This window comes from Triticum aestivum, chromosome 6B (assembly GCF_018294505.1).
Source record: "Triticum aestivum cultivar Chinese Spring chromosome 6B, IWGSC CS RefSeq v2.1, whole genome shotgun sequence".
Classification (NCBI taxonomy): Eukaryota; Viridiplantae; Streptophyta; class Magnoliopsida; order Poales; family Poaceae; genus Triticum; species Triticum aestivum.
The window spans coordinates 528,158,854-528,182,886 of NC_057810.1; the positions used below are offsets into that span (position 1 = coordinate 528,158,854).

A 24,033-nucleotide genomic window follows, 5' to 3' on the forward strand; every position below is an offset into this window, starting at 1 on the left:
TTTAGTAAATAAAAGAATGAAAATGTTATCTACAATGAGATATACACACACATTTTAATTTATCTCTGACCCAAATGGCGTAGAGTCCAATATGATACCATGGGAGCGTTGAAAATATTTGCATTTTTTCAATAACTTTATGTTTGAGGAAGCGCAAAGACCATGTCAAATCCAAAGTGTTTTGAAAATATTTGGTTGTGCTAGTAGAAGTAGGTTTTAGCAACATTAGGGTAGCATGCATATTTTGTTATCTTATTCAGGTAACATAGAGCCAAATGGCGCAAGGTATATGACATACAACTTTACCGTGAAGATGCGATGTGATATCTTCCTTGACCTAATGTTCAAACATATTTGGAGATCAAACCCATAATTGGTGTCACCTGTCTTAATTAAAACCCAAAACACCTACCTTGTGCAACATGGCCTTTTACCATGGGAACAATTATTAGCACAAACAGAGTTCGGATATTACATGTTACATAAGAGTTTGGCTTGAGAAACTGTCCTGTTATAGGTATATAAATTTCCTACTTTTAATCACAGCAGCAAACAAGAACCTTCTTAAATGGAAAACTCCCTTATGCATATCTGTTTCAAAATTCAACTTGTGAACACAGGTGAAACATTTCATCAATGCACAATAAAATATTGAACACACATAATAGTCTAGTTGGGAATCCAAATAATTGACTGACACATCAGCATACACTCGAATCATAGAAAATTTGTTGTTTCCGGAAATGGAAACTAACATCAACAAGTCACATGCTCCATCCGCCCTTTGGACTGCTCTCTCCTCATGCCTCCCCTTCAATCACTCACCATATTAATAACACCTGAATACAAAAAACCACTTATGAATTATACAAGCATGCAAAATATTGTATACTGTGAAGCATATCAATGCCACAAAAAGATGGGCACTCTCACATTGAAAAACAGAAAATATAATAAACTATGTATTAAAGAGATATGGTCTAGAATGGTCTAATATAAACCCATATATTTTCTATAAAAAGTTTCCTTTTTGTGATATATTGTCTTTAAAAGATAGGTCAAATTGTTAAAAACTGACATGTAAACAACAAACACAAACTATAGCCAGTCACCAGTCAGCAAAGCCCTATTTTTTTGCAAGGCCAACATCATGGCAACCGTCACTCATGGCCTGCCTTGGAGGCACGACGTGAAGGTTGCCAAAGGTCGGTGCTACTACAGGTGTTTCTATTCACATCATCAATAGTTCATGTATGCACCTATTAGGTAATTCCAAGTTTTCATTCAGATTTATCCTCTTCAAAGGATATGGGGTACACGGTAGCTGGATGGGGACCTGCAGCCTAAGACAACCAGAATAAGCAAATATAGAAACTACCCTGTAGTTCTAAAGATCTGAAATACAACTGCATGGACAAAGTGTTGCTGCGAAATAATCGTACGTGTATATACAGTAGAGTGTTGTTGATTCCACAGAGCAAATTTACCATCAGCTAAGTTGGTTCTTTCGTTGTGCATGAACTCATACACAACTATGTTCTTCCTGTCTTGCTGACTGTAACCAGTGAATGTTACCAGGTTCCAATGACATATTCCAGAAAGCAATGCTACCTAAAACAAGTAGACCTTCACAGCAGACTACTCCCTTCGTCCCAAAATAAGTGTCTCAACTCTAGTAAAACTTTGTAACAGAGTTGAGACACTTATTTTAGGACGGAGGGCGCACATGTAAGCCAGCCAACTCATCAGGACAACATCGGTAAGAAAAGAAATGCATGAGCATATGGTACATTGTCATGCAACGATGCAACCATAGCATGATATGGCTGTTCCGTAGACCATTACAACAGACCACAAGAGGGGGTGTGCAGATACAGAATGCAAAGGAAATGTCAAAAGGCAGGAACTAAAATTGCAGAAACATAAAAGAAGGATTACTACTAATCTGAGATAGTGAGGAAACAATTGTCATATGATCAAAGCACATTAAGAGGTCATTGGATAAAGAAAAAAACAGAATAGTCGAACATATCAGGATCTTTTTTCACAACAGGACCAAGCCATACTATAAAAGCAGAAACAAGTAAACACATGAGAAGGTGCACATAAATTTAACTACTTGGCATAAAATAACATAAGTTCATCATCTAACAACAAGAGCCTACACTGGTATATAATTATAGAAGATATTATGTATGCAGATATGATGATATATAACCCTATTCGATTATTCAATTTGATGTGATGCTAAGAAGCACACATCTGAGCCGTCTATTTCTTTTCTCAAAGAAAATAACACCAGGATTATTTTTAGTAAGAAGTGCAACAACAATCATGCCTCAGTTGATAAATAATAAAGGAGTACTCGGAATATATACAAACTTGACTCAAAGAGCATTATATTGTCCATTTTGAACATAAATCAAGCAAACCAACATGGGCTCTCCACAAAAACTGCACTATAATTCTTGAGATGGGCTGAAAGAAGAAGGTAAGTAACCTGCAACCAAATAAGAGGATGCCATAATTGCTAGTGAGGCTTGACCCAAAACCTAAGTTGCGCTCTTCCCTACCCCTATTCGGTACATATACTGGAAAAAGTGTCCAACCGAGAGCATATTCAAAATCTACAGCTCCTTGGAAGAAGGCCCTTCTCCATAGTAACTAAGCAAGCTTACGAAGGTCTTGTGATTTTATTTGAACAAGGCTATTATGTGGAAGTAAAACCATTCTAATAACTATGGAGCTGCAAAGGTATACTCCAAACAATGATGAGATACAGTGACAATTCTGGTATAGAGCATAATGTTCATGAGATACATACAGTCAAAACTGTGGTATGGGAATGGCCAATTAGGATCCCTGGTCTTTAACAAATACCTAATATCCAAACTTCCAATTATTATGGAATGATGCATATGTGTATGTAATTAGCTGCACGTACAGTATATTCCTTCATTTGAAAACACTTGTCCTTAACCTCTCAAGTTTTAGTTAATTAATCAGTCACATATAATTGTCAGCATATATTATAGGCAGATAGAAGTACGTGAACAAACTCTAGGACATGGCATCGTGCTTCTGTCAGGAGGATTCCCGGAGCAGGTGAGCAGCTACGGCAAGCTCCTCTGTAGTCGCCTTCACCTCCTCCATGTACACCTATGTGAAGAACAAGAGGCACAAATCATAAGCTTAACTAACATTTGGCATCTCGTACTGCTAAGAAACCACACCTGAAAGCTATCATCCTCCCCTAAGCACCCCTCCTTGTGCATTTATACAAACAACTATCGTCCTCCCCTGAGCACTCCTTGTGCATTTATACAAATAGCAAGTGCCCGCATCTGCAATCTCAAAGGCAAAATGAGATAATCAGAGAGAGAGAGAAAGAGATTTTGTAGGGGACTCACACGCACACTTAGGTGTCAAGGATATCTATGAATCAGACATAAATTCTTTATATATTGGCGCAGTATGGCGTAAAAAGCACACTGAACAAAACAAGAACATGTGCTTTTCTTACCTAAGTTGCCATGCCGCTGCATTAGCTAAGCCTCCATATCTGGCCACAGGCCACCGGTGTCATCGCTCGCACATACCACCCTGCGAGCCAAAACCATATCATTCTTCCCGAATCGCAGAGAGAGAAAGAGAAAGAGAGAGAGAGAGAGAGAGAGAGAGAGAGAGAGAGAGAGAGAGAGAGAGAGAGAAGATGTACATGTGGATGTGGTTGAATAGCGCTATGAAGGTCCAACCGTGCAGATCAGGGGGAACCAGGGAGGCAGCCTCCGGTTGGCCGGCGCGCAAGGGGAGGACGAGACATGGATGGAGGCAGCGGAGCTCAGACCGCCATTGTTCGTCCTCCTGCCTCCTGCGCAGCAGAGAGGGTTGGGCGGACGCGGTGCTCGGTGCTAGCATAGCGACATGAGAGAGGTTCGGGAGGAGAAGAGAACGGAGGGTCACGGCGGAGAGGAAGGAGGTGGTGGGTTTCGTCGCTGACGAGGACGTATATGGAGATGGAGATTGGGGAGAGGAGAGGAGCGCGCGTCCGAGGGAGTTCAGGTGGCGGCGTGGAAATCTCTCGTCAAACCTAGGTTTTCACCCATCAGCGCGGACGCAGCACGCACGTCGCGCGCGGCGCGTGACAGGCACATTGGCCCAAACCGCTCTGGCACGTTCCCTGGGTGACCCAATCAATAATAACCCACCGACTCATGGGACCAGCCGCTAATCTGGGCCACCCGTCATAGTGGGAAGAGGTAAGGGCGGGTGTACATTCGCCAGTCCATCCCACCCACCAATCGAAGACTACACTGTGCAAATCACGCGGCGCCCACTGAACGACACCTCCCGCAAATGGCTCCACCCAACGAGAAGCCCGCGCCTTTCAAAGTGGATGGCACCGACGCGTGACAGATGACGCTGACGCGCGGGACCATAATGGGACAGGGGCCATCGCACAGAGGGAGAAACGCGAAATATCGGTCACAGACGACTTAAAAAAAGAAAGCGGCCAGTACGAGTTGGATGCGACGCGGCGTGGGCAGAGCGGACACCCCGTCTCCAGACGCGAGACACGATGCAAGCGACAGGCATGCATGGGCCAGTCGACGCTGCGCACGACTAGGAAATCCCAGACGGGACGCCACGAGACCACGCAGTAGAGCCGCTGCAACCGACGGGTGGGACCAGCAGCAGTACGGGACCACATGTCACTGCAGCAGCGGCAGGGGTGTGCACAAGTCGGGTGAACATGCGCCTGACCACCCTGCGCGGGCCCTCCAAGACGGACGACGCACCGCAGCCCCTCCGTGACGCATGCCGCACGACCTGCCCGACAACCCATCCCGTGAGGAGCCTAGCCACGGCAGCCGACGAGCGGGGCCAGAAGCAGCACGGGACCATCTGTTAGCGCGTGGAGACTGCCCAAAGGGGATGCGCATGCGTTGTCCAACCACCCTCCGCGGCTTCCCCGGACGCACGACGCGAGCCGCGGATCGAACGCGTGGTGCGCGAGGATAGGCCCTTTCTCACCCGTCAGGGATTCACCCAGCCAATACCGCTGCCACAAGAGCCCACCAGTCATGGATGTGGAAAAAATCAACAACGGGGTGAAACTGGAGTCAACGAACAAAAAGCAATCGAATGGCCAAAAGGAAACGGTTGACTAGAAAGAGCTCGATCGAATGGCCAACGTAGGTTGAAATCGAGGGAGCTCCCTAGGAGCGAGTTGTCCAGCCTCATTATTTGTTTAAATGGGATGTTATTACACATTATGTCACAATACTTATGGCTATTCTCTCTTATTTTACAAGGTTTATCATGAAGAGGGAGAATGCCGGCAGCTGGGATTCTGGCTGGAAAAGGAGCAAATATTAGAAACCTATTCTGCATAGATCCAAAAGTCCTGAAACTCCACGAAAGTCGTTTTTGGAATTAATAAGAATTATTGAGCAAAGAAAGTACCAGAGGGGGCCCACACCCTGGCCACAATGGTGGGGGGCGCGCCCACCCCTGCTGGGCGCGGCCCCTATCTTGTGGGCCCCTGGGTGGCCCTCCGGTGCCCATATTTTGCTATATGAAGGCTTTTACCCTGGAAAAAAAATCATAAGCAAGCTTACAGGAAACTCCGCCGCCACAAGGCGGAACCTTGGCGGAACCAATCTAGGGCTCCGGCAGAGCTGTTCTGCGGGGAAACTTCTCTCCGGGAGGGGGAAATCATCACCATCATCATCACCAACGATCCTCTCATTGGGAGGGGGTCAATCTCCATCAACATATTCACCAGCACCATCTCCTCTCAAACCCTAGTTCATCTCTTGTATCCAAAACCAGAAATTAGTACCTGTGGGTTGCTAGTAGTGTTGATTACTCCTTGTAGTCGATGCTAATTGGTTTACTTGGTGGAAGATCATATGTTCAGATCCTTAATGCATATTAATACTCCTCTGATTATGAATATGAATATGCTTTGTGAGTAGTTATGTTTGTTCCTGAGGACATGGGTGAAGTCTTGCTATTAGTAGTCATGTGAATTTGGTATTTGTTCGATATTTTGATGAGATGTATGTTGTCTCTCCTCTAGTGGTGTTATGTGAACGTCGACTACATGAAACTTCACCATTAGTTGGGCCTAGAGGAAGGCATTGGGAAGTTATAAGTAGATGATGGGTTGCTAGAGTGACAGAAGCTTAAACCCTAGTTTAGAAGTTGCTTCGTAAGGGGCTGATTTGGATCCATTAGTTTCATGCTATGGTTAGGTTTACCTTAATACTTCTTTTGTAGTTGCGGATGCTTGCAATAGGGGTTAATCATAAGTGGGATGCTTGTCCAAGAAAGGGCAGTACCCAAGCACCGGTCCACCCACATATCAAATTATCAAAGTAACTAACGCGAATCATATGAGCGTGATGGAACTAGCTTGATGATAATTCCCATGTGTCCTCGGGAGCGCTTTTCTCATTATAAGAAATTGTCCAGGCTTGTCCTTTGCTACAAAAAGGATTGGGCCACCTTGCTGCACTCTATTTACTTTCATTACTTGTTACCCATTACAAATTATCTTATCACAAAACTATATGTTACCTACAATTTTAGTGCTTGCATAGAATACCTTACTAAAAACCGCTTGTCATTTCCTTCTGCTCCTCGTTGGGTTCGACACTCTTACTTATCGAAAGGACTATAATAGATTCCCTATACTTGTGGGTCATCACTCACCGCCGTGCGTGAGTAATTCCATCATAGGCTTGCTGGACGGTGATGGGTTGGATGATATTTACCATGTAATTGAGTTAGTTTTGTTAGGGTTTGATCCCTAGTAACTACTATGTTCTGAGATTGATGTTGCTATGACTTTGCTATGCTTAATGCTTGTCACTAGGGCCCGAGTGCCATGATTTCAGATGTGAACCTATTATGTTTTCATGAATATATGTGAGTTCTGGATCCTATCTTGCAAGTCTATAGTCACCTATTATGTGTTATGATCCTTTAACCCCGAAGTGACAATAATCGGGATACTTACCGGTGATGACCGTAGTTTGAGGAGTTCATGTATTCACCAAGTGTTAATGCTTTGGTCCGGTTCTCTATTAAAAGGAGGCCTTAATATACCTTAGTTTCCATTAGGACCCCGCTGCCATGGGAGGGTAGGATAGAAGATGTCATGCAAGTTCTTTTCCATAAGCACGTATGACTATATTCGGAATACATGCCTACATTACATTGATGAACTGGAGCTAGTTCTGTGTCACCCTATGTTATAACTATTACATGAGGAATCGCATCCGAATTAATTATCCATCACCGATCCAATGCCTACGAGCTTTTCACATATTCTGCTTTGCTTAGTTACTTTGCCGTTGCTATTGTTACAATTACGACAAAACTGCTACTGTTAATTTTGCTATCATTACCGTTACTTCCATACTACTTTGCTACTAAATACCTTGCTGCAGATACTAAGTTATCCAGGTGTGGTTGAATTGACAACTCAACTGCTAATACTCGAGAATATTCTTTGGCTCCCCTTGTGTCGAATCAATAAATTTGGGTTGAATACTCTACCCTCAAAAACTGTTGCGATCCCCTATACTTGCGGGTTATCACCCATGGACACCGCCGGCGGGGGCCGTCCCGGATTCGGCCCCCAACCGAACACCATTTCGGAGACCAGTATGGCTCCGGAATCAGGCAAGCAACCTTCTTCAAAAGAAGGGGGTGCGCTTGTTCTGCCGATGACCTATGTCCACCCAAAGGCGCCAGATACTTTGTTGGAGGCGCTGCAAAGGGCTTCCACTGTTAAAGAGCACCGTACCTTTATGGGTGCGATGATTGAGAAAATTCAGTCCACAAAGAGCGGGCTGACCGAAGCCTGCACAAGCCTTCTAACAGGCTTTGAGGTAAGCGGTGAAGTTTAAACATAAAAGCAATATCACAGTGTAGATAGTAGCCCCTGATGCACTGTTCGGTGTTCGAAAAGAAAAGCTGGACAGAGGATCAATTAATTTTCGCAGGAGACTAACCATGAAATATCTATGTGAACAAGAAGGCGTCGTTATGAGCTACAACCGCTCATACTACGGAGGTCTCCGGACTAAAGCAGAGTCTGGAGCAGGCCAAGAAAGAGCTTGGCCATGTAAAGAAGCAGCTAGAGGATAACCAAGGTATGGAAAAAAACCTTGTCCGTATTGAAATACAGATAAGTAATTTATTTTGACTAAAAAATGTCATGATATGTATTTCGGAGCAGCGACCGAGGTCGAGGCTCTCAAGAAGGCGCTAGCCGAGGCCGAAAAGAAAACAACAAAGGAGCATGCCGCTCGTGAAAAGCACAAGGCCAGGGTTGTTAAGGTTCAATAAGAGCTTCAAGAGGCCGTGAAGAGGTGCAAGGCCTTGGAGCAAAGTATGGCGGACAAAGAATCCAAACTCACCAAGGCTCGTCAATCCGCACACGATGCCCGGGTTGAAGCCCAAGCCTCCCACCAGGAAATCCAGGAGGCCAGAAAAATCGCGGCGGGTAAGACTTTTATTATGCAGAGCAAGTATGTGAAGGAAATATTCCTTTTACTGACCCGAATTCACTATTCTCTAGGGGTGTTTGCGGATCTGCCGTGCAATGTGTCCGACGCTGCACAATTCTACCGAGCCGAAGAGGGGAGCTCTACGGAGAAGTTGTTCTGGTCGCAATATCTTGCGCCAGAACATCCAGCACCCTTTATCGATCAGCTAAAACAGCTGGTCGAGCTGCATAGGGCGGCCGAACTAGCCATGAAGGATTTGATAATCTAGCTATGGCCCACCGAAGCTATTCCCAGCAGCTACTTCGGGCTTGTGAAGCGGCTGGTTAGTGCCTGCCCTCGGCTGGACGCCATCAAGCGGTCGGTCTGCATCGAAGGTGCTCGGATGGCCTTCGCCTGCGCCAAGATGCATTGGGCGAAGATGGATGCCGCGAAACTGTTGACCGAAGGGCCACCCACAGGGAAGGAGCATCGCAAGCCCAAGATGTACTATGACAGTGTCTTGGAGGGATCCCGCCTTGTGGCGGAGCAATGTACCAAGGATATTATATTCCCATGAATACATTCATGTTATCATGTGCTGTAATATGGAACAAGGTCGTTATGTAATATAATGCTTGTTATTTAAACTTTTTACATCCTGTGCGGCCGTCTTTTTATATTAATTCTGAGAGTTGGCCAGTCGTCGGTTTCTGCCCCCACGTAGGAAGTACAGGGGTGTTCAGGATAAATCTAAACACCATTTACTCCAGATTTTGGTCCTTAAAGGAGGTGTTTAGCGCAATGAACCAGGCAATCGGACTATAAGGCTTTATCACCCTCACTTAGCCATAGGAGTTTGACAATAAAATGTAGGCGCATCCCCTAGTGTTCGAAAGTCCGAACTTGGGGTTCTGTAAACACATGATCGGATAAAAACCGATTCGTCCCACGATGCATCACATATCGCATAATGCGGAAGAAATCGCTAAAGATTTTGTGACCTCTCGAACAGCTGACTGTTGGAAATATGCCCTAGAGGCAATAATAAAATGGTTATTATTATATTATTTCCTTGTTCATGATAATTGTATATTGTTCATGTTAAAATTGTATCAACTGGAAACCGTAATACATGTGTGAATACATAGACCACAACATGTCCCTAGTGAGCCTCTAGTTGACTAGCTCATTGATCAATAGATGGTTATGGTTTTCTGACCATGGACATTGGATGTCATTGATAACGGGATCACATCATTAGGAGAATGATGTGATGGACAAGACCCAATCCTAAGCATAGCACAAGATTGTGTAGTTCGTTTGCTAAAAGCTTTTCTAATGTCAAGTATCATTTCCTTAGACCATGAGATTGTGCAACTCCCGGATACCGTAGGAATGCTTTGGGTGTGCCAAACGTCACAACGTAACTGGGTGGCTATAAAGGTGCACTACGGGTATCTCCAAAAGTGTCTGTTGGGTTGGCATGAATCGAGACTGGGATTTGTCACTCCGTGTGACGGAGAGGTATCTCTGGGCCCACTCGGTAATGCATCATCATAATGAGCTCAATGTGACTAAGTAGTTAGTCACGGGATCATGCATTACGGAACGAGTAAAGTGACTTGCCGGTAACGAGATTGAACGAGGTATTGGGATACCGACGATCGAATCTCGGGCAAGTAACGTACCGATTGACAAAGGGAATTGCATACGGGATTGCTTGAATCCTGGACATCATGGTTCATCCGATGAGATCATCGTGGAACATGTGGGAGCCAACATGGGTATCCATATCCCACTGTTGGTTATTGACCGGAGAACGTCTCGGTCATGTCTGCATGGTTCCCGAACCCGTAGGGTCTACACACTTAAGGTTCGATGACGCTAGGGTTATAAGGGAAGTTTGTATGTGGTTACTGAATGTTGTTCGGAGTCCCGGATGAGATCGCGGACGTCATGAGGAGTTCCTAAATGGTCCAGAGGTAAATAATAATATATAGGAAGTGAGGTTTTGGCCACCGGAAGTATTTCGGGGGTCACCGGTAATGTACCGGGACCACCGGAAGGGTTCCGGGGGTCCACTGGGAGGGGCCACCAGCCCCGGACGCTTGCATGGGCCTAGAGTGGAAAGGGACCAGCCCTAGAGTGGGCTGGTGCACCTCCCACCAAGGCCCAAGGCGCAGCTAGGAGGGGAGAGGGGAAACTCTAGGCGCAGATGGGCCTAAAGGCCCACCCTAGGGCGCGCCCCCTCTCTCCCCCTCTTGGCCGCCCCCTCCAAGTCCCATCTAGGGCTGCCGCACCCCTAGGGTGGGAACCCTAGATGGGGGCGCAGCCACCTCCCCTCCTCCTATAAATAGTGGGGGTTTTGGGGCTGTCATAGACATGAGTTCCCATCTCTCCTGGCACAGCCCTACCCCTCTCCCTCTTCGTCTCTCGTAGTGCTTGGAGAAGCCTTGCTGGAGTGCCACGCTCCTCCATCACCACCACACCGTTGTGCTGCTGTTGGACGGAGTCTTCCCCAACCTCACCCTCTCTCCTTGCTGGATCAAGGCATGGGAGACGTCACCGGGCTGCACGTGTGTTGAACGCGGAGGCACCGTTCTTCGATGCTTAGATCGGATTCGGCCGCGATCTGAATCGCTTCGTGAACGACTCCATCGACCGCGTTCTTGTAACGCTTCCGCATCGCGATCTTCAAGGGTATGAACATGCACTCCCCTCTCTCTCGTTGCTAGTATCTCCATAGATTGATCTTGGTGATGCATAGAAAATTTTGAATTTCTGCTACGTTCCCCAACACTGACTAATTCTTGCCGCATCATGACAGTTAGTTTTCGGCTTTCTCTACTGAGGTGCTCGTTCGGAAGAATCAGGACACAATCGTAGTTCTCCCTTTACTACCCTAGCCGATATAGTGGAACATAGGGTAGCAAGCATAGGAGCCGGGGAACCCAACTATTGACCCAAGACATGATTCGGAGTCGATGCATACAATGCTATAAGTTTTGGGTGCCGAACAACCGTAAAGGTGTTCAGACTTTCTTGCCGTCTTATGGGGTACAATGAAGCCCCTGGCGGATTAAGTCGTACCAGAGTGTACGGTTGCAATTTGACAAAAAATATCAAAATATGAAACAACAAGTGAAACAGAGCCACAAATTGTTTTCATTGTAATTTAATGATACGTCAAAGCGTATAAGTACAAGTAGTATGTTAAACAATATGACTTCGGATCCTGCTTAGACCAGGGAGGAGCTGCGTGCGGATCCAGAGACAGGTAGAATGATCATCAAGAAGAATATCTAGAGATTCCCTCGCGCGTTCGAGCTACTTCCCTCTTGGTATATCAGTCCTTTGATAGGTTCGGCCATCAGGTCGCCAGTAGCGGCCTAGACAAAAAAGTGACCTGAAAGAGAAAAAAAGGAAATTTAAAGTAACATGTGTCCAGGAGCGATTTAGCCGCATCGTGGAACACAACTTAGCTGTGCCTCCGTCTATCCCCATGGTATTTTAAGTGCGTAGTTATGTACGCATGGCACGAACGCCACCATTTGATCGGGGTTGGGACGGAGGCCGAATTGCTAGTCAAGCTCTTGACCAGCTAGACTGTCCTACTGCAGAGTAGTTCAAACTCTTTTGACAGTGTCCGGGAGCTTCGCCGCCGAATTGAGGTTCGGTCTAAAGAGGCCGCTCTGTGCTTCTGCCGCAAGGGCAGCGGTGTGCTCCTCAGTACGGAGGGAGCGTTCCGTGTTTCCATTGACTGTTATGATGCCCCGTGGATCGGGCGTTTTAAGCTTGAGATACGCATAGTGCGGCACCGCGTTGAATCGAGAAAATGTGGTTCGTTCGAGCAGTGCGTGATAGCCACTGCAGAAGGGGACTATGTCGAAGATCAATTCTTTGCTTCGGAAATTATCCGGGGATCCGAAGATCACTTCTAGTGTGATTGAGCCCGTACAGTAGGCCTCTGCACCTGGTATGACACCTTTAAAGGTGGTTTTTGTGGGCTTGATCCTTTAAGGATCGATACCCATCTTGCGCATTGTGTCCTGATAGAGTAGGTTTAGGCTGCTGTCGCCATCCATGAGGACTCGCGTAAGGTGGATTCTGTCAATGATTGGGTCGAGGACCCGTGCGGCTGAACCGCCATGATGGATACTGGTCGGATGGTCCCTGCGATCAAAGGTGATTGGACAGGACGACCATGGGTTGTACTTTGGGGCGACTGGCTCCATCGCGTAGACGTCCCTGAGTGCGCGCCTCCGCTCCCTTTTGGGAATATGGGTGGCGTATATCATATTCACCGTATTGACTTGTGGAGGAAACTTCTTCTGTCCCCCTGTTCTCGGTGGCCGGGGCTCCTCGTCATCGTCAGTGCTTTGCGACCCCTTCTACTTCTTTTCGGCATTTAACTTGTCGGCCTGTTTGAAAACCCAACATTCTCTGTTGGTATGATTGGCTGGTTTACCGGGGGTACCGTGAATTTGACATGGACGATCGAGTATGCGGTCGAAACTAGACGTGCCCGGATTGTTTATCTTGAATGGCTTCTTCCGCTGACCAGACTTAGATCCACTGAATCCGGCATTGACAGCCGTGTCTTCGGTGTTGTCATCATTGTTTCGACTCTTGTGTCTGCTACGTCGGGGCTTGCCATTGCTATCTCTAGCTTCAAAGGTGCCAGGTTTATTTGAGCTTTTGTTGCTACGAGCTAGCCAGCTGTCTTCACTTGCACAAAAGCGGGTCATAAGTGTCATGAGGGATGCCATGGACTTCGAATTGTCTTGGTCGAGGTGTCGGGCGAGCCATTCCTTGTGGATGTTATGCTTAAAGGCCGCAGGGCTTTGACATCCGGACAGCCGATGATCTGGTTCTTTTTAGTTAAGAACCGACTCCAGAATTTCCTGGCTGACTCTCCGGGCTGTTGAATTATATGACTTAAGTCCTCGGCGTCTGGAGGTCGGACATAGGTGCCTTGGAAGTTGTCAAGGAAGGCATCTTCCAGGTTCTCCCAACTGCCAACAGATTTTTCGGGCAGACTGTTCAACAGTGCTGAGCTGGTCCCTTGAGTTTTAGCGGGAGATACTTGATGGCGTGGAGATCATCACCGCGGGCCATATGAATATGGAGAAGAAAATCATCAATCCATACCAGGGGATCAGTTGTCCCATCATATGATTCGATGTTTACGGGTTTGAACCCTTCTGGGAATTCATGTTCCATTACTTCATCACTGAAGCATAGGGGGTGTGCGACACCTCTATGTCGGGCCACGTCACGAGCAGCTCGGGTGGAGCTGGTTTGCGGTATTCGGCCTGAACAGGGTTGTATTTGTTACGTCCGGCAATATGACCATCGTTGTGTATTGGGGCGCGCCCACGCGATCCATAGATAGATCTGGTCTGCCCTGCATTGTCTTCTAGGTCATACCATAGGTCATGTGTGTATCCCCGAGCTATTGTGTTTCTGTTTGTTCGGCAAGGTAGTGCGGGCTGGTGTCCGGACTGAGTTGCCACTTTATCCCAGCCACGTGGTGGTCGGTCGGCCGCATCATGCGCTGGTAGTGCAGGTTCCAGTGCATCTTCATCGAATTAGGGTAACAACTTGCGCTTCAGGTAACTTTTGGTTGGGCGCTCAAGGCCGTATTCCTCAGCTGCCAGGACCTTAGTCCATCTATCGGTGAGCAGATATTGATCAGCTTGAACCTGCTGCTGCTTCTTCTTCAGGCTCTTTGCAGTGGCTATTAGCCGGCACTTAAAACGCTCCTGCTCGACGGGATCCTCAGGCACGATAAATTCTTCGTTGCCGAAGCTCAGCTCGTCCTCGGAGAGAGGCATGTAATTACTATCCTTCGAGTCTTCATTCAGGGCCTATTCATCAGGGCTGACTCGCCTGTCTTCCCGTTCGGCCTGCTCGGAAGTTGGCTCAACGGGGTCTTCGTTGTCTTCGGCATCGTCCGAAGTGTTGTTTTCTCCTATGTTGATCCCTGTTTTTCCCATGGCGTGGTTTAGAGCGGCGCCGCTGACGTCGGCGGTTCAGTTGCTTCTCAGGAGGCTTATCCTTGACTGAGTCTTTTTTGTCATCGCCATTATTTTCTTTGGGTGTATCCACCATGTATATGTCGTATGAGGAGGTGGTTGTCCAGCGCCCTGTGGGCGGTGGCTCCTGTTCCTCTCCGGCATCGTTGTCCATACCGTCGATGTCTTCGGAGTCAAAATCGAGCATGTCGGTTAAATCATCGACAGTGGCTATCAAGTGAGTGGTGGGTGGGAGACGAAGTTCTTCATCGTCCGCTTCCCACTCGAGCCGGACATAGTTTGGCCGAGAGTCTCCTAACAAGGAGAGGGGTTTTAATGAGTTTAACACATCACCTAGAGGTGAGTGTTGGAAGATGTCCGCGGAGCTGAACTCCAAGATCGGCGCCCAGTCAGGTTCGATGGACACGGATGCATGCGGTCCAGAACCTATAGCGGGAGATAAGTCTGAGGTTCTGGTGACACCGGCCCAACTTGATGTTGGGTCCATGTGCGGCTCGAGCGCCGCTGAGTCCACGGCTTCTGAAGCGAGGTTAAGCTTCCCGTCTTCGGACGGCGCAATCTGTTCTGGATCTAGGTCCAGAGCGGTTTCAGGGTCCGGGGCTCGAATCCATCGAAGATCAATTCTTCTCGGATATCGACCACGAAATTCAGGTTTCCAAATCTGACCTGATGGCCAGGGGCGTAGCTATTGATCTGCTCTAGATGGCTAAGCGAGTTGGCCCGTAGTGCGAAGCCGGCGAATACGAAGATCTGTCCGGGGAGAAAGATCTCCTCCTGGATTGCGTTGTTGTAGATGATTGATGGAGCCATCAAGCCTATCTTCGACGTCACGGTGGAACTCTCAATGAAAGCACCAATGTCGGTGTCAAAACCGGCGGATCTCGGGTAGGGGGTCCCGAACTATGCGTCTAAGGCTAATGGTAACAGGAGGCGAGGGACACAATGTTTACCCAGGTTCTGGCCCTCCCTATGGAGGTAATACCCTACTTCCTACTTGATTGATCTTGATGATATGAGTATTACAAGAGTTGATCTACCACGAGATCATAATGGCTAAACCCTATAAGCTAGCCTATGATTATGATTGTTCTTGTCCTACAGACTAAACCATCCGGTTTATATAGACACCGAAGGGGGCTAGGGTTACACAAGGTCGGTTATAGAGAAGGGAATCTACATATCTGAATCGCCAAGCTTGCCTTCCACGCAAAGGAGAGTCCCATCCAGACACTGGACGAAGTCTTCTATCTTGTATCTTCATAGCCCAACAATCTGGCCCATGTATATAGTCCGGCTGTTCGAGGACCCCCTAATACAAGACTGCCTCACACGTCCTAGTGGAAGCACCATGCTCTGTGCTGGCCGCCGACACTATCCCCAATGACTATGCCTAGCCAGTAGAAGCACTTAGCTCCGCGCTGGTGAGAAGACTTGAAGACTAGCTAGGCGCCAGACGCGGCCATTTGCGTTTGCCTCCTTTTTGTACTTGTTCGTCGGCTTTTTGAAGCAGCTTGGTTCTTGTGCGTTTATAAAAATGGGGGGAGTTTTCTCGTCTTGAGTTGCTCTCTTTGTTGGTGTCAAAACCGGCGGATCTCATAGCAGGGGTCCTAAGCTAGGCGTCTTGGAGCGATGGTAACATCGACACGGGTTTTTACCCAGCTTCAGGCTCTCTCGAAGAGATAATACCCTACATGTTGCTTTTGATTGTATCCACATGGGGTGTAGTACATAGTACATGTATCTACCACGAGATTGTAGTAAAGAATATTAGATTGTCTATTGACTAGCCTGGCCTCGGTTTATATAACACATTGGAGGCCTAGGGTTTAGGAGAGTCCTTGTCTTGGGTGCCAAGTCTTGTGGAGTCCTTCTTATATATGGCATGGGCTGTCCGAACTGGCCCATGAGTATACGGCCATGGGGGTCGTCGGCCCAATCTAACTGATCGGGAGACGACGTGGTGAGTATCCCCTAGTCTAGGACACTGTCACTCTTGCCTTCTATTCTCGCGTTATAAAGCCGTTATAAGGGCAAAGATTTATGGAAAACAAGGCAATCCGACCATACGGTTTTATAAACAAAGGTACGCAGAGAGATATGTTATATTACTTAATGTAAGAAACATCTTCCAAGGAAAATAGTCCCGCTATCGGTTCCTTTCTTTGGATCGTCATGCTTATCATGATCATGAAACCTCACCTCCGATCAATGTGGGAGGAAAATATTGAGGATTTAGTTCGGGGAAAGTTCCCGAATGCTATGGTATTAATGAACCAAAATTTTCACTTTCATCGTTGCCGACCAATGTGATCCTTTAAGATTGCTAGCTTCCGGCTTCACCCAGTCTGAGGTACTAACTCAAATGACCCGGTAGTAACAATCACAGAGGTGCTCCCTTTACCGCCTAGACGAACAATCGGGAACGTAGGGGTAAGCACAAGAGCCAGGCAACCCAGCTTGGCAAAAATCTTTAGTCAAATTGATGCATATTTATGGCTTTATAACGACGATTACGGAAGGCGGCCCTTGTATATTAAATACAAATGTCGATGATATGTTTATTTTGACTCCGTTGCGACCGTTTATCAGTTGAAAGTGGCCCATCGTCGACTTCTACCCCTTTGTAGATACTACGCAGGGTGTTTCCGCAATAACAAGACAACCCTTAGCCGACGTCTCGGTGCCCGAAGGCGGTTGTGTTAGCGGAAATGAGGCAATCAGATATGCGGGCTATAACTTTCACTTAGTCATAGGAGCTTTAAACTGGGGAAGCTAGCTACCAGCCCCTGGTTAGTGTTCGGCGACAGCCAAGGTCAAGCCATAAACACTTCGGCTAATGTTATGAACAGCTCGTCATTTAACATAGTCATCGGATCACTGACCAGTTTACACTTATTGTGAAAGTCAATTTTCGGCTTTCTCCACTGAGGTGCTTAACCATGCAAGCTGGAAGCACAATCGCAGTGGTTCTCCCTTTGCACACCTAACCGAACAAAGCAGAACGTAGGAGGCAAGCATAGGAGCTGGGCAACCCAACTATTGACCGAAGACACAATTTGAAACCGATGCATATATAGCAATACCCGAGAATGTTTTTGCCGAATCTCTAAAGGTGTCTGGCGTTGCACTGCGAGACTTATGCTGGAAAAACACAAATAGTTTAAAAGTGCCATAAGCTCGGAGAACAAAAAATGTCAGTAGAAACTTGACGTCTGAACAAGATCAAGTGTTCGGTGCCAATCCGAAAATTGGTCTTAGAAAAGAAATGTGCTACTGTCGTGCTTTAACATCACACATCCTATCTCGAGACTTCAAGCGGGTCATCCTATGGCTTCAACCTCCTGTCCCGAAGGTGGAGTACTTCCCGTTAGGCTAGTGTAGCAAACTAAAGTCTAGTGGCTTTGAGAGAGAAATTAGGCTCCCCGGCTAGTGACCACACACTCGTGTCGAAAAAAGGAGTGATATAAAAAGACTTTGCAACGACTAAGAAGAAAACACTTATTATAAAATGGCTCATGTAAATTTAAGAGCCCCCAAGTGACTTGGGTAAAAGAATTTTATGTATAATGATTGTATGTACCGAAGTACTTATATCATATCTATGTTCACCCGAAATTTAAACGCCTCTTAACCGACCGTCGGCTTTTCCCTCTTCGGTCAAGGTCCAAAAAGTGTTATGTACTCCACCTGTCAAGAATATCTACGGTGTTTCCGATAACCAGGCAATCAGGCCATAAGGCTGTAACATACAAAGCGCGCTTAGGGAACTTATGCTATATTACTGATGAAGTGTAAGAAGCATCTTCGAAGGAAATAGTACCCCCACCGATACCTTTCTTCGGTTGCTCATTGTTACTATGAGACTTGTGCAATAGATTTTTTGTACTCATGAGTTCTGTTGTGTGCCGACCATGATTGAAAACAATAAGAGCGTTAGCTTTCGGCTTCACCCAGTCTGAGGTCCAAGCTCGGATGACCCGATCGTGACAATCGCAGAGGTGTTCCCTTTACTCCCTAGCCGAACAATCGAGAACGTAGGGGTAAACACAGGAGCAAGGCAACCCAGCTTGCGGAATACTTAAGTCAACATGGTGCATATTGTGGCGTAATACACAGGCAAGGAATGAAGTCATACAAGTATAATCATATGCAAGAGGAAAGGCTTCATAAAGGAAGCCCCCAAGTAAACGAGGTATTTGAATTTGTGTGTCACAAACAAAGTTATGACAAGGAATTTTTTCACAAACAACTTTTTGCCAAAAAAGTATAATGCCTGGTCGAATCGAATAAAATTTAAAACTGAAAGTTTTTGAGCATGACGGCGACTTAGCTAGTTAATGTGTTCAGCAATGATGACGCGGTCCGAACTTGATGCGGGACAAGGTTCCAGCCCCTAGACTGGTCCTGAGGTGGCCGAGCAGAGAGTTCGGCACTCCGAAAAGATGAAGCCCCCAGTCTAGCCGCGATGATGGAGCGGATCGGCGGGTGACACCGGAGTCTCCCTCCGAGTAGGCTAACGAAGCGACGAAAAGGGGTTGCCAACACAGGGCAGCGCGCCAAGGCGACAACACAATTTGGTCGACGGAGGCGACAACGCAGCTCAGGCTGAGTCGATTGGATGCACAGAAAAAATAGTGCAAACCAAAAGTAATGACAAATAAAGATAATAATGTATATTAAAAAAATCTACTTAATTAATACAAGTGAAGTAAATAATAAAGAGATATGGCTTGAGCGTCGTGGTCGGCCCGGTGAAGTGGTCGTGTGGTAATGTTGACAAAGGGATGTGCGCCGAGGCGACTCCTCAACTTGATCAACGCAGGCAGGACGACGTTGTTGGCCCCATAGAGTTGATCGCGTGACGAAGTCAAAGGTGATTACCTGCGCACATAAAATAGTGCAGTCCAAAAATAAAAAATCTTCTATTTAATTGACATAAGTGAAATTCATTTTTTTTGAATAAATATGGCCTGGGCGACAAGGTCAGCCCGGCGGAGCCGCAATGCAGAAAAGTTGACCCAGGGACACGCGTCAATGTGACGCCATGACTTGGTCAATGTCGGCGGGACAACGACATCGCCTTGCCGAGGTGTTAGCGCGGCCCAACCTAAATAGATTGTCTGTACACACAAAGTAGTGCAACCAAGAAATAATAATAGTTAAAAAAAGGCTGCATAATTAATTTATGCGAAAAAAGTTTGGTAAATATGGCTTGAGCGCTAAGACTAGATCGATGGCGCGATGGCATCGTGGTACGGTGATGTCGGTGAAGGTCGGCCTTCCCAGGTGACAGGGAAAGGCTGGCCGGACTAACGCCTGGTACAAACGCCGGTAGAATTTCTCTGCCAAAATAATGCGGTAAATGTCAACAGAAAATATTCTGTGTATAATAATGCTAAATGAATAATTTGGAAAAATAAAACCTGAACGCCAGCAGCGACGACTGTAGCAAACCGAAGCAAATAGACGGACTGATCCGTGCCGAACATGCTGCAAAGCCAATCCTCGATACACATAGTAGCACTTTTATTCTGTGTATTTGTCAGAACAAGTAGAAGAGAACCATAGGTCGACTACATAGGCGTTGAATTAAAAAAAAGGGAAAGAAACAAATGTCTCTGTGGTGTGCTGCCATCGAGCTGAGCTCTGATCGGTGCACTGCTCCGCACTATCTCTTTGGTTGGATCGTCCGTGGGTCAGATTGAGTCCGGACCTGATGTATGCCAAGTAGCGGACGCGAATATAGGCTGTACTACGATCTATATACATACAAAAGTACACACCTAACAGAAAACATGATGCACAAATAATTTGTACTGTATGTAATTATTAGGAAGAATAGCACCTAAGGATTTGTCAGGCAATTAGCTAGCCATCAGATGTCAGATCCAAATCGATATGATGCAGGAGGTATAGCATCCCACGTGGGTGTTAGCAAGTACTCCATCCGTCTGAAAATACTTGTCATCAAAATGGACAAAAAGGGATGTATCTACAACTAAAATACATCTAGATACATCCTCTTTTATTCATTTTCATGACAAGTATTTCTAGACGGAGGGAGTGCTGGTATAGTACTACCCACGCACGGACCAAATCAATCTAGTACTAGAAAAGGTGCATGGATGACATACGACAATACAAAAGCGGAGATCGCCTCCATACTTGATTAATAAAGAAAGTAAAGAAAAGGAAGGATTGGATCTCCCTGTCAGCTGCATGGTTGAATTTAAGTTGGACACAATGCCAAGTACCGTGCGTGTGCCGTCCTCATCATCCTCGGATCGAACGTACTGTCCGGTGGAGGACAAGGCTGCCGCTGCTTAAAATTTTCTCAATCCTCCTGTAAACAAAGTAGCACGATGCAACAACGATTTTTCCAAAGAGATAAATTACACAAACCAAATCTTTACTGAAAAAATATCACCTGATCATCCCATCGATCCATGACGATCACCTAGAAGGCTCTCAATGAAAGCACCAATGTCGGTGTCAAAACCGGTGGATCTCGTAGTAGGGGTCCTAAGTTAGGCGTCTTGGAGCGATGGTAACATGGACACAACTTTTTACCCAGCTTCGGGCTGTCTCGAAGAGATAATACCCTACATGCTGCTTTTGATTGTATTCACATGGGGTGTAGTACAGAGTACATGTATCTACCACGAGATTGTAGTAAAGAATATCAGATTGTCTATTGACTAGCCTGGCCTCGGTTTATATAACACACCGGAGGCCTAGGGTTTAGGAGAGTCCTTGTCTTGGGCGCCAAGTCTTGTGGAGTCCTTATATGTGGCATGGGTTGTTCGAACTGGCCCATGAGTATACGGCCATGGGGGTCGTCGGCCCAATCTAACTGATCAGGAGATGACGTGGTGAGTACCCCCTAGTCCAGGACACCGTCACTCTTGCCTTCTGTTCTTGCATTTTTTTGAAGCTCATGGCTGTCACCCTGCCCTCAAGCCCCTCGCGAGCGGGGGCTGGGTACGGTGTGCGCGTTGGGGTTGATCGCTTTCCCTGGGGGCTTAAGGGTGCGGCTGCCACGCGCGCCCAGCTCGCCACAACCTGGCAGTTGGTTCCTCGCGAAGCACTCTAGGACAGGTCAGCAGGCCCCTCGGGAGGCTCAGAACCTTGCGAGCCTGTGGGAGGCTCACCTCAAGAGAAGAAGCACCACTGCGACACCAGGGCTCACTCGAGACCCGCAGAGCCAAAGATAAGTCATAACAACTACCCTCCGTGGGAGCTCGCAGCCCTGCTGGGTCTCACCCCGAGGGCAGGATGCGTTCAAGTTATATCATACAGGTCCAAGCAAAAAGAAACACGGGCCTAGCTGGGTGCGCCTTCTTCATCACCTCCGTCCGCGCTGCTTGCGTCGTGGCAGCCATCGTCCTCATCGTCGATGCCCGCGCCGTCTTCTTCGGCCGCAATTACGGCTGTGTCATCCTCCGGAGCAAATTCTGCTACCAGGGCATCCACGTGGTCGTCCACCCACCCAGCCAGGTTGTCCTAAATAACCGTGGGCACGGGGGCTAACACAACATTGAAGTTGAAGTGAGGATCGCAGTTGAGAAGGTGGCTAAAGACACGTGAGAATGCGCGCCCAAGAAGACTCCAGCTCCTCTTCGCTACAAGCTCGCGATCCCTCACGACCCGATCCTCCAGATGTTGGTGAAGAAGCTGAGGTGGCTGGAGTAACCGTTCTCATGCGGGTTGGGAGCGCTCTCGTCGTAGATGGTGCCCAAGGCGCGGTTAGCTCTGACTCTGAGATCCTAGAGCATCAAGGCATGCTCGTGCTGTAGTGTCCGGCGGCGATTCGCTTCATTCGCGGTCTTCTCTGCCAGGGACGCGGTATCCTTGATCTGTTGTTGGAGAGAAGACAGTTCGGCGCGGGTAGAGGCCAAGGCAGATTCGGAAGAAATCAGGGCTTCTTGAGCGACGCTCTCATGTTGTTCTGCGGATTGCAGCTTCGCCTTCACGGTGGAGGTCCTACCTTCAAGCTCGGCCTTGAGAAGCTCCAGATCCAGGTGGTGCCCCTCAGCTAAGTCAGCGCGCGCCTCGGCCACCATCTCCTCCACCTCCAGTTGGAACTGGGCTTCTCGGGCGGCGACGACATCCTCAGCCGCGGTAGCCTGGCGCTCCCTCAACTCCATCCTCTCCAACGCCATGTTGTGCTACATGGCCTCCAACATCAAGTCGTCGTGGCGCCTCAGGAGCTCCGCCTCGGAAAAGGCCGCCTCGTCTGGTGAGGAGGCCAGGAGGACGCAACGCTCCTCAACTTCACGCTCAAGGGCCGCATTTGAAGACAGAAGCTCCCGCTCCCGCTCCTTGGCCGCCTCGCGATGGTGGTTGGCGGCTTCGGCCTCCTCCATGGCGTGGACACAAGACTCGTGAGAAGTCGCAAGCGAGGCCACCGCAAGTGCGTCGGCCTCGTCGCGCTGAAGTCTCCTGAGGTTGATGGAAACCTTCGGCTGCTGCCACTCATGCGTCAGGCAGCGGCTTTCCGCCTCAAGCCTGGTGTCTACATTAGCAAGGCGCCGGGTGGAGAGCTTCGCATGGCCCCAACCGGAGCTAGGCGAGGCAAGCGCCCCAGGAGTTAGGAGCAGGGGGCTGTATGTGCCGGCGTCCATGAGCAGCCACTACTTCCAGAACCCCTTCGCAGCAGGCGAAATATGCCCTAGAGGCAATAATAAAATGATTATTATTATATTTCCTTGTTCATGATAATTGTCTATTGTTCATGCTATAATTGTATTAACTGGAAACCGTAATACATGTGTGAATACATAGACCACAACATGTCCCTAGTAAGCCTCTCGTTGACTAGCTCATTGATCAATAGATGGTTGTGGTTTCCTGACCATGGACATTGGATGTCGTTGGTAACGGGATCACATCATTAGGAGAATGATGTGATGGACAAGACCCAATCCTAAGTATAGCACAAGATCGTGTAGTTCGTTTGCTAAGAGCTTTTCTAATGTCAAGTATCATTTCCTTAGACCATGAGATTGTGCAACTCCCGGATACCGTAGGAATGCTTTGGGTGTACCAAACGTCACAACGTAACTGGGTGGCTATAAAGGTGCACTACAGGTATCTCCAAAAGTGTCTGTTGGGTTGGCACGAACCGAGACTAGGATTTGTCACTCCATATGAAGGAGAGGTATATCTGGGCCCACTCGGTAATGCATCATCATAATGAGCTCAATGTGACTAATGAGTTAGCCACGGGATCATGTGTTATGAAACGAGTAAAGAGACTTGCCGGTAACGAGATTGAACAAGGTATAGGGATATCGATTATCGAATCTAGGGCAAGTAACATACCATGGACAAAGGGAATTGTATACGGGATTGATTGAATCCCCGACATCGTGGTTCATCCGATGAGATCATCGTAGAACATGTGGGAGCCAATATGGGTATCCAGATCCTGCTATTGGTTATTGGCCGGAGAGGCGTCTCGGTCATGTCTGCATGATTCCTGAACCCGT

At 47.4% G+C, this 24,033-nt stretch overlaps 1 long non-coding RNA gene across 2 annotated transcripts; it reads right to left on the bottom strand.

The window, feature by feature from the left end:
* Nucleotides 1–553: 553 nt before the first annotated feature.
* LOC123134360 (uncharacterized) lies at nucleotides 554–4,075 on the bottom strand. Of its 2 annotated transcripts, XR_006465622.1 has the most exons (4): nucleotides 3,719–4,075; nucleotides 3,524–3,603; nucleotides 3,234–3,344; nucleotides 554–3,159 (listed from the first exon to the last, which is right to left on the bottom strand). It is a non-coding gene; the product is annotated as an uncharacterized lncRNA (long non-coding RNA). The 2 variants fall into 2 exon arrangements; XR_006465621.1 differs by having other exon boundaries at nucleotides 554–3,344.
* Nucleotides 4,076–24,033: the final 19,958 nt, after the last annotated feature.